The following is a 12117-nucleotide window of genomic DNA, read 5'->3' as shown; positions in this document are numbered from 1 at the left end:
GCATTCACTTATTATTTCCATTGACGATGGTATGCTTGTCATTTCTTTTGTGAAAGGTCTCGAGAGCGGATAGTAATTTTATTGGTAAGCTTAGGAGAAAAATTCCTATCTGTTCCCTTCTGTATTAATTGCGTTGTATTTTTTATTCCCTTTTGTGTTTAGTTTTTTGTGTTTATTTGTTTTATTTTGTTGTTTCTGAATTTTTCTTTCGTTTTATTAATACATTCCTCTGCCTTTCAAGACCATAAGTGCTTGTTTCTCTTATGGTTTAAAAAATGGCATTCAGAGTTCGAGTTAATTGCCATGTGTGCGATGGAGTCTATCAACCAGAACAAGTGGCTCGAATTGCTGGAGATAATAATCCTGATAGGCAAAACATTGCAATTTTTAGACGCCTTCAACTCCGAAGACCACCACTTGAAGTCGCCGATGAGAGTAGATTATGTGTCAATTGCAGTCAATCGATTCGCAATGAGATAGAGGAGGTCTAACGTGACCCAGACTGTTTAAGACTGAATGTTCTTACGCAAACAGGCAGGCAAACGTGCATGTTCTGTAATGCTGATGTTAGTACTCCAAGGCTTTCAATTGAATGTAGAGTTAACGCTTTTATTGTCATGGACATTTTCATTCCAGAAGAAACAAGAGCATGCTCAAATTATTTGGATGAACATGGTTTCATCTTAGGCCCCTTGCTTCCTGGACTACAAGCGATTAATAGACCGTATAGGATTCCGGGACAGCAGTTACTTCTGTTTTTGCAGCAATTTCCTAACGAAGCAAATGTTCATGTGGGCGCGGCGTTTAATAATGAGGATAGTTTCACTAATGAAGAGTTTGAACTTATTGCTCCTGTAACAAAGAAAAAATTTAGAGAATTGTATGCATTTTGTGATCCTTTTCCGCAGTTACATGGACATGGTGCTAGATACGTGAGGAAAAAAGATCTGCTGACTTTCCTTTGCAAAATGCGTCAAGGTCTTTCTGATGAATTCCTGAAAGTGATTTTTCATTATTTGAGCCGGCAAGCTTCAAGCATGGCCATTTCTACTGTAAGAGAGTCTTTAATTCAGCGATTTGTGCATGGTAACACTAGATTCAATGCGATAAGCAGAGAGAAATTCATTGAAAGACACGCGACATCATTCGCCAATGAACTTTATAATCTACAACCACAAAATTTCCAGAGCTGTTGCTATCATCGATGGAACTCATGCTTACTTATGTAGAAGAGCAGTAACTTCCGCGTACTTCGACAGTCATTCTGCAAACATAAAGGACGTCATTAGGCAAAACTTGATCTCATTGTTGCTCCAGACAGATACATACTTGAAATACAAGTGGATATAGAGATGCCCAACCACTTTCAGAATGCTTAGGAATTGTGCCCAAGATACTACCATTTCTCCAACAAGGACAGAGTCAATTGGTAACGGAAGAAGCAAACGAAGCTCGGCTAATAACGAAATCTAGATGGATAGTGGAATCCAGAAATGGCCACATAAGGTCCATTTTCAAGTTCTTCGAGAAAACCATTCCGATGGCTCATGTACACAATCTAAGGGATTTTTTTTCGTATTGCTGGTACCAGAATTAATCGATACTATCCTGTTATCGAGATGCAAGGCGCTACCGCAGAGCTTGCAAGAGAATATATAGCCAGAGCTCCTCAGCCAAATATTGTGCAAGCGCGCGTAGAAGTGGAGAATATGCGCTACGAAAACGCAAATTGGAATCGCCTGCATAAATTTCAAGTACCACAATTTTCTCGCCTTACATTGGAAGAAATACGCGACATAACAATTGGCGTGTATCAAGTAGAACTTGCCCCATCTTACGTTCAAGACAAGCTGCAACGAAAAGAAGATGAGGAATTTCAACTAGATACGCGGCTTAATGCACCTGGTTTGACCAGAGTACGAGTATTTTCTCGTTTCCGAAATGCGACAAGGTACCAGCTGTAGATAGCGTTCAATGAGATCGATGACATAGGACCAGACAATAATGAAACGCTTCTCGGTTATTACTGCACATGTAAGTCAGGGGCCAGAACTCTTGGCACTTATGCACATATTGCAAGCGTTTTATGGTTCCTGGGTTATGCACATCACCAGCAACACGTAAAGTATCCTCAAGCTTCCTTGGTATGAAGGATTCTAGACGCTGCTAATAGAGGTGGACAAGCGAATCCGAATCAAGAGACAGAAATATTTTAATATTTCGTAAAAGCTACTGGGATTGTTTCTATTCGCTGATTATGGGTGCTTAGCGTTCGGCCCTCTTGCGAAGGGTACACTGTCATTATCGGAATGTGCGCACTAGTTACTAATGTTACTTTGGGTACCATTCCTGCCTTTAAAGAAGTGATTAATTAGTCAAGTTAAAATCTTGGGTGCTTAGCATTTGATCGTTTTGAGAAGCGCGCTATATGAGTCAACGGTGTAGGCGAAAATATGACAGACCACGATCTGAACCGTGATTTCTATGTTGACATCGCTTTTGTAACAAAATCAGTTGTAATTCGCTTTATTCACTGATCTTGAGCGCTTAGCGCTGCATATCGCTAAAACTGTCCATTTTTTTGGATTTTTTTTACGGATATTTCATTTGGCACTTATAACCTTCAAAATGACAAAGTTTCAGCTAAATCTACCGAAAGCCATTTTCCCATACATTTAGTGCGGGGTCCTTTTCCTACCAATAGTTTCTTTGTGTACGTCACGTTCCTCACTTCAAAACACTTTTGTCTCTTTGTATCAGATTTCCATGAACGGTTATTTCCTTTTCGTCTATTCTTCTCTTTATTCCTATTCATTCCTATTTAAATACCTGCCTCTTTCTTCCATTTCATTTTGACCCATCACTTCCAGTTTTTTATCCTCTGAGCATGCTTTTACTATCTTCATACCCAAACTTTCTAATACTTTTTATTTATATTTATATGACATATTTTCTGTTTTTCCTTTATTTCTCCTCTATGTACCTCATGCATTCTCATTATTTTTGTAGAATCATCCTTCAAGAAATTCTCTCCAGTATCTCACTTGAATATCCCTCTCTGATGCCATTCCTTATAGTCTTTCTTCCTACACCTTTTTCTGAAGAGAATTATTTTCGATTTTTCGACATTCAATATATGAACCTTATCTTTGAGATATTTCTCAAATCTTCTCATCATATTTCTCAGCTTCAGAAAACCGCTTTCGCTTTCGCATTACTTCAGAGTCAAAAATTTTAGGCTTTCATGTTGAGCTTCGGCGTTCTGTTCTATTTACGGATTGAATTATCTGGCGGATTCTTCTTGTTTCTTTTTCGGCACTGACTCTCTAGAAGTTGCGCATTTCCTAGTCTCCGGAAGATAATCGGTTCCGAGATTTCCTTCCCTTTTTCGCCGCACCTACAGCAGCTTTCAGTCAGGTCTAGACTTTCACACTTCACAGTCAGATAACGGGGGCCATCAGACTTCTCCTAAAGCCTTCCGCGTAAGATAGACTTTTACCTCTCCTGCTGTTTCACAGAAGTTGTATTTTGCGGCACCATATTGAACAATACTCGCTGATACCATGCAGCCGTATTCGTCATGATTGTTAAGGCGCTTTCTAGGGCTTGATTTTTGTTTAATGATTAGAAATTACCAATTTTCTCCTACAATTATAAATTGTTTGATGTCATATTTTAACCAAGTAATCTAAAGGGCTAAATAATATCCCTTACCGAGTGGTTTTAGAACAATTATCTTGTTGTTGGTTTTTCCTTAATTAATTAAAATTATTGTGCATTTTATGTGCCTGGTAAGGAGCAGACCGCCTCCGTGAGTGTACTCATGGTGAACCGAATATCGACGCCAGTAGTTCACCATTAGTGCACTCACGGTGGCGGTCTATTCTTCCCAGGTGCATAAAATGTATCATATTTTCAATAAATTTTCAATAAATTCGCTGAGGTATTGTATTTAGCTCTTTAGATTACGTGGTCAAAATACGACACCATACAATTTGTTATTGTAGGAGAACAGTTGTCATTTGCAATACATTGACTAAAAATCAAGCCCTAGGAAGCGGCTAACCGCCTTGTGTTGGGGCTTATTCCTTTGGTACCATCCCTAGAGCATTATCCGAGACTACTTATTAAGTTATGCAGTAGGGACCCTGTGTACAAGGCCCCTTCATCTACAACTCAAGGACGTGCGCCTTTTTCGCGAGTCCCAGAAAAAGCATCTTGGTTCGACACAGAATGTAATATAATGAACCATGAATGAAAAGACTCAAGAAAAAAAAGTGAATAATCTAAATTTTATGATTTAAATGTTGGTAAGCATAGGACAACAAGCAACGCTTATATTTAACTCAAAATTAGAAAAAAAATTAAGTGTGGTTTATTTCATATTCTTAACTTGCAGAACATTTAAGCATTCTGTGATGCCCGGAATAGTCTTAGAATGAAGTCTTCCCCAGTTAATGACCTTAGTTTCCAACGTTGGAAGGCTTCCGCGGATTCATCATCTAGAATCTGTATGATATGCAATCTCGGGGAAAGAGAGGATTTGTATAATTTTATGGTTACTACTGCTGCATATGTGGATTTTAGATCTTCAATTTGTCAGTAGTCGCCATCTGTCAAATTTAGCGGATTACACTTAGTGGCTCTGAAAACAGCGTGTCAGGCTTCTATGCAGGAAGACTGGGGTACGATCGGTGAGCCAGTACCAATGATATATTTCCTGTGTACTTCTATTGAGATTTTGGTCGTTCGGAACTCCCCTTAAACTGTAGGTCGCATCAGAAAAGACTGTTTACGTTTTAAGCTCTAGGAATTATGTCGGAAGGTCTAGCTTTGAGGTCACTATTCAATTTTGAGAAGACTCCAAAGTCTTTTAACGACTTTCTTGCGCTTAAGGCCTCGCCGGGGACTGGCGATCGGTGGTCTCTGGTTTATTTTGAGTAATAAATAATTACACACAATTCACGCCCGAACACTGCTTAGAATCTGCGGATCTAACTAATGATATCAAAGGGATCGTTTCGTCCACCCTAGCCTATTCGTATTTACTTTCTTCGGCATGCTAGGGAGGCTGCCGAATAGCAGACTGTATGGGGCTCATTTTTCCTTGCAAAAAGGTTCGCGTCATTGACTGTGCGATGTAGTACGCCTAGCACCTGGTAGGCATAAAGCCAGAACGTTGGAAAAAAATAAATCCAATGAAATATGAAAAATACTCCGTGAGGGTAGCCGGATTCGCAGTACTGTCTTGAGAATAAAACACGGTTGTGGCATAACAGGTTTTATAGCTTTAGCGCCACTCAAATTAAAGCTAAACTAAAACTAAATTACTTACCCTAAATTTTAGCTAGAACTCCCTAAACTTACTTTAAACTTTATGATATTCTTTTCATGCATTTCTTATATAATTATAAACCACGTTATTTTTGCCTTGCAAAATCGAAACACAAACAGGTGGACCAGGAAGGTAGGACTCAGTGGGAATTTCTGGGAGAAGCAGTAGGAAGGCACTCTCATGATAGTAATATATAAAATATATGCGGATGTGCTCAGGAAGGGATTACTAGAACAAAAAGAAGAAAAAGAAATTATTCCAAACAATCAAACTGGATTTAGAAAGGCAATGGGGATGGTAAATAATATTTTTGTTTTAAATTATCTAGTCAACAGGAAACTGAGACAGAGCAAAGGAAAACTGTTCGCTCGTTTGAAATGATCTGCACGAGAAAAAAGGATGGAAAGTGTCAGTGAGGTGATGGGTCATGTATGGGGGATTAGAAAATGAAGATTGAAAGAGGGCTGGAAGATGAGAGTATGGCTGTTTGATTCACTTGTATGATCAGTGATGTGTTATAGAGTGAAGATTTGGTGGTAGAAGGAGTAAAAGGCGTTAGAGAACATGCAAGAGGGATTTCTAAAGTGGGTTATGGGAGTGAGTTGGAACTGCCCAGGTTATGTGCTGAGAGAAGGAACAGAAAGAGAAATGTTGTTGATAAGGCAAATGAAAACGATTTGGAATTCTGAAAAGAAACTTAACCGTGGTAAGGGTAGACAGGTTGCACAAGTATGCCTGCAGTTATTATTAAATAGAGAGAGGAAAGTAAACACTGGACATTCAAGATGGGAAGAGGAGAGGTGGCAGGTTTGAAAGGAATGGAGAATGTGTGACAATGGAAGAGAATGAGAGGAAGTAGAGGGAGAAGTGAACAAGTAGCAGGAAGAGAAAACGTGAAAACATATTGTGGATTCAAAGTAAAACAAATGGTATAGAATGGTTAAGATGGAAGGTGTCCCCGAATATTAAGGAAAGTTAAAAGAAGAGGGAAGGTGGTGCAGAATAGCACGATTCAGAGATAACGGTAGAGAGAATGCATAAGAGAGAGAAAAAGCAAATCGAGACCAAAATTGATACAAAAGAAAAATGTGATACAATGAGAAAAAATGCTATTAAAATATAAGTAAAGTTAAGTTAGGCGTAAGGCATTGTGGTTAAGTAAAAATGTAAAAAAGATGTAAACGGAACGGAGCTCTCAAACCCGTAAAAGGGAGATAAATAAAATGCAATACAATAACATGTTATTGTAGCTTGTATCTCTTTGCCACAAAGTTAATTTAAAAAATTTTTAATATATTTTCATAATAAGAGTTTAGGCTACATTAGTTGACATTTTTTAGTTAAACGACTTTTGTCTTTCCTTTTTTTTCGTCTCTTGTGTCGTTTTTCAATTTTATTGTTTACGATTAACAGAAAATCTACTCGGCCTATCAAAAAATTATAATAACATATTTGTAGATTCTGTTTTCGGTGAACAAGTTTTGTCTATTAATTTTTTCAATTCAGATGTTCTTCTTTTACGATTAAAACCAAAACCTTATGTATATATATGCCTCTTATCAAAAAATGATTGATAATAAATTTGGGTGAGTTTTCATTCTTTTTTGTATAAGCAACTTTTGTCTATTCATGTTTTTTATAGCTTGCGTCGTTTGTCCAAAAAATAATTTTTTTAATTTTTAATTTTGTTTCTTACTTGTTTCGGATTAGAGTCGAACATAATGATGCTTGCCGAAGTGGTTAGGTGAACACAAGAGTAAAAAAACAGATTTAAAAATTAAACATAATCAACTTTAATTGGGCTTCACCACACGGAGAGAAACACGTGTTTCAGTATAGGATTTCGCGTCGAGTGCTAGGAAAATCGCCGAGTCAAGCGCCCGATTACCCTTCTGCAAAGACTTTTAAGAGTGGGGGCCGAAAAATCAGCACGTACAGCCAGAATTTATATGGTGATACGGAAATTTGGAACATCCGCCCGATTTGTTTCAAGATCAAACGAAATTTTACTTCTGTTACGGTCATTGTAGAAGACCGCCCGATTCGATATATCCATAGATGTAATGAGACCGAATAGATGATCGTGAAAATCGGCTCTGACATTGACGGAGTTAAATTAAGGATGGTAAGATAAAATGAGGTTCTGGATGGGTGTTAACGCTTAATTTAGTTTCTTAATTTCGAGTAAATTTAATATTACTTAAAATGACAGTGTACGCAAATTGAATACGAGTGTTTACTTCTAGAAGTAATCAATAAGTGAAATTTAGATTTCAGCGCTTATCTCTATGAATCATTGAATTCCTTCTGTCTCGGCACGTTATGTGAAACCGAAGACAGTCGCAAATTCGCTCTTTGATGCGAAGGATCTCCAGACGTTATTCTCTTAATTAAAACGTTCTTGGCACGACTATTATAATTTTTGCACAAGGTGTTTTATGTTATTAAAATTTAAAAAACACACAGTTTTGTTATTAAAGTGCTGCTATTTCTTTTTATTTTAATGGTGCACCTTCCAGCATGTTTAGTGACTCTATTTCCAGCATAAACTTTATAAGTCATCTAGCCCATATCTCTCCCTTTGAAGAGAGACTAATTTTTAATCAATTAAAAATAAAATTCGGGCAGCTTCTTAACAATGGCTCTGTAGAGGTTTATGCACGATCTTCTTTTGCACGAGTGAGGAGACTGAGCTTCAAAATCGGTCTTTCTAACTCGGTAGTAGCTGTTCGGACCGTAACAACAAGAATTAGGCCATCCACTCCCGGATGTACCTCGGTAACTCTGCATAAAGGCGATTTGTTACGTGGAATCATCTCATCAGATTCTTACAAAACGGCAAGATCTCCTACCTGAATAGACTGTTGACGCTGACGCTACTTAGGTAGTGTTTGATGCGAATGAAGGTATTCTGAAGATTATCTGTGCCATAAATCTTCCTGCATTTGCTCGACCATTTTCCACCTTTCATTCACAGTAATATGTTCTTGAATAAGCGATGGACAATACCACTGAGATCTCCTCAAAACTTAGAGTCGAAATTCTAATAACTCTTTTGAGATGATGCTTGATAAATTTGACGGCGGCCTCCCAAAATCCACCAAAATGTGGAGCCGATGGAGGAACGAACAGCCAAGTGGTTTGGTTCATGGCCAGGGCATCAGCGATGTCCTGAGAAGTGCGTGACAGTGCGTAACAGTGGAACAAATACCTCGTCGTGAGGCAAAGCGTCGATAGGCGGCTAGAAAAGGCAGAGAAGTATAATTAGTGACTGCCTCTAGATGTAGAGCACGAGTAAACGTGCAAACAAAAACCGCAATATAGCCTTTATACGATCTTTGCCCACGTCCAGGGGCTGTTCGTATTATTATTGGATCAGGAAAATCCACGCCACTGTGAAGAAAAGCCCGAGTATGCTGCACGCGATTTGAAGGGACGTTTCGGTGAATTGCATACCCCCATGAAGCGTACGCTAGTGGCAACTGTCAACGACCGGATCTGTGAACGAAGACGTCTATGGCGAGATATATGGATGCGTTTCACCAGGATCCAAAACGGAATTTGTTAGACGGCCACCAACTCTCAGCATGTGCTGAGCATCTGGGAAAGGGTTAAGCTTGATGAGTGGGTCACATTTGGGAAACTTTTCGATTTTTTTATTCAGAATATTTTTTAAATAGTAGAAGAGAAATGGACCTGCTGAAAGCTTCGCGGTGCTTTAAATCTGCCATTTCATATTCGTCAAAATGCTGAGTGAAGAGAGTTGAATAAGACTGAATAACCTGAAATAATTCCTACGAGCATTCTCCGATTCATTAATGTGCATATGAATGGGTTGAGATCCAATATGAAATGGAGTTCTTAAAATATCACACCCAATGGTAAAAATACGATGCGCACATAGCAATTTTCAATAAACGTGAATCTGCCAATTGTAGGTTACCTCAGGCTGTGTTCAACTGAGTGGACTATGCAGATTAAAATTTTAAAGAATTAATTGTTTCGAATGAGAAGTATGAGGTAATAAATTTGAATAGTATAATGCTGATTGATAAAAAATTACAGAAATTCAAATTAAATAATATTGTAATATATTATAATTGATCAGACAATTTATTTATAAATTCAATTATTATTTAGTTTTAATTCTCTTTTCAAAGTAGTTTTATTAGATCATCCTGTACAGGAATTATAAGATTCACACTGAATTAAGCGCCAGTGACATTCATCTTATTCAGTGCACATGATAATGGCTGCAGGGAGTCCACGTATTAGAAACAGACTCCGCAATTCGCTTATATTCATTTGCATCACAAACATCCAAATGTTTAGACTTTCAATACCCGCATTTTTGGTCAAGGTACTTTCGATAAGATAAAACGTGAGTGTTAGTTTTGGTAAATTTAAGATTCATATATGGTAAATGTGAAATAAATAAATAAATTTTTAACATTCTGATGTGGTGTGATGCAAATATGTCAAAAAAATGTTCAGAAAAATCAATTAAAACGCCTAAAAATAAATAGTCTGTAAATAAAAATAGACTATATGTATGCCAGGATTTTCTTAAAAGTTTCCAATTGAAATATTTGAAAAAAAATAATTTTAACTATTTAAATTAAATTTGTTTAATTTAAATTTATAATTTTTTATCGGGATGATCGTTCCTCTGTCGGTTAATGCCGATTCATAATCACTAATGAATGGGTCCGAGAAAAAAATGACGCGGTCGATTAAAAAAGTTTATTTCTCATTCAAAACTCACTCTAACCTATGGGCGGCTATCTGGAATTCCAGTGACAGATACGCAATTCATAAGACCTCAAAACCCATAAAAATGCAAGTGAATGGATTTTTGTTTCCTGGGTAGTTATTGGTCCTGAAGATAATATTCTGTTCCAAAAGTTTAGCAGAAAACATTGAATTTTAATGAAATTTCAAACATCAGGAAAACTGTAATATAATTTTAATATTCATCTTTGAAGAAACCATCATTTTCATAGAAAAATAACAGATTCTACACGAACCTCTCTATGATGATCAAAAAATATAACATATGTTTTCTTTTTTATATTGTCGAGTATAACATTTAATATTTTTTTTGTTTATAATTTTTAAAATACTTAGACTGGGTGATATTATGTGTATTCGATGTATAAATTTCCTCGAAAAAAAGTTTCGTTACACCCAGTGAGCACAAAGTTTTGCGAAGTCTTTACGACATCGTTACGACATATTTACGGCAACTTTCCGACATCCTATGTCCCTGTCGTTAAGGTGTCTTTACGATATCGTAAATAAGTCGTATGATCTGACGACGTCTTTACGATATCGTAAAGACACCGAAACGACATGGACATAGGATATCGTAAAGTTGTCGTAAAGATGTCGTAACGATTTCGTAAATACGTCGCAAGATTTTGTGCCCACTGGGTAGTATTCATGATTCCTGAACATTCCAGAATAAAATGGAAATAGGCAATTTCAATTTTAGAGGTTAGGAACTCAAGCAGAAGATGTATACAGGCTATATGGGTGATGAGCAAAGTTGAGTAAATATAGTTAAATACAATAGCTTGCGTTACATTGAAAATTGCAAGACAATTGATTCCTTTTTATTTATTTATTTTTTCGACGAGTCACGATTCACGAAGATTGGCTAACATCTTAAGACTTAAAACGAGTTAGAGGTTAATTAATCACACAACGGAAAAAAATGAGCAATAACAACATCGAAACAAAAATAAACATCGAATATCGGTAGGGAGAGATTTCGCCTAAGCATTGTTTCTCCAAAGCACGATTTATCTAAAATGTTATGAAAAAATTCAAAATGTTAATACGAAAAATGCGTCCCGATAATAAGCGTTTAATCGAGAAAAATTAATATTTTCAGATTTCAGCGTAACAGTGACGATTATTCTATTAATTTAAATGCTATAATTTTTCCATCTGTCTTAAATGTTATTATAAGAAAAGGAAATCTCAGAAACTACTTTATTTCTATTTCCATAGCGGCCGCCGCATAGGTTCCTATTCCCCAAAAGAGAACGTGTTTTTAGTATATTTAACTCCTCGTAATTGTACCTATAGATAACCTCACAGAGATGTCTTCTATTTCCCAAAAGTGTTCAATTTTTGAGATTATTTAATTCCTTATAATAAGTTCACAAAATATGTATAATAACTTGGTTTGATTCCTTCATGTGGAATATACGCTTTAAAAATGTAATTAAATATAAATTTGAATATTTTTCAAATTAATAAGTTATAATCGTTTTAATAATGGAAAATAGGTTAAATAAATGCTTTCATTAAATTTTTATAAGTCGATTGAGAGGAATAGGATTTGCACATTTTCTGTTCCCTTTGGGGAATTTTTAGACGGAGGATAAATCGGATATTAATGGGAATAAAAATTCTTAATTTTTCTGAATCCAACGCTTATTACCCGGGTGCATATTGATTATAAAAATGGTATTGCTATCACAAATTGCGCGAATTAAATTAAATAATAATACATTTCGTGTCATTTTCACGGTAGATAATAAACAGGTAAATCAAATCAAGTTTGAAAGAGACTGCACATATTTGTACGGAACTTCAGGTTACAGAGTGGTAAATTATTATTTCTTGTTACGAATAAGAAATTAGAACATTAAAAGGTTACGTTATCGGTTTTTTCATAGGAAATTGTCATTTTTACGATACATTTAAAGGTTATGTTAGGAATTTTTGCAGGAAATTGGTATTTCAAAGAAAAGAATCATTACGTATAAAAA

This window comes from Belonocnema kinseyi, chromosome 4, assembly GCF_010883055.1.
Source record: "Belonocnema kinseyi isolate 2016_QV_RU_SX_M_011 chromosome 4, B_treatae_v1, whole genome shotgun sequence".
Classification (NCBI taxonomy): domain Eukaryota; kingdom Metazoa; phylum Arthropoda; class Insecta; order Hymenoptera; family Cynipidae; genus Belonocnema; species Belonocnema kinseyi.
The sequence above is the reverse complement of the archived record's forward strand: the minus strand, read 5'-3'. Positions refer to the sequence as shown.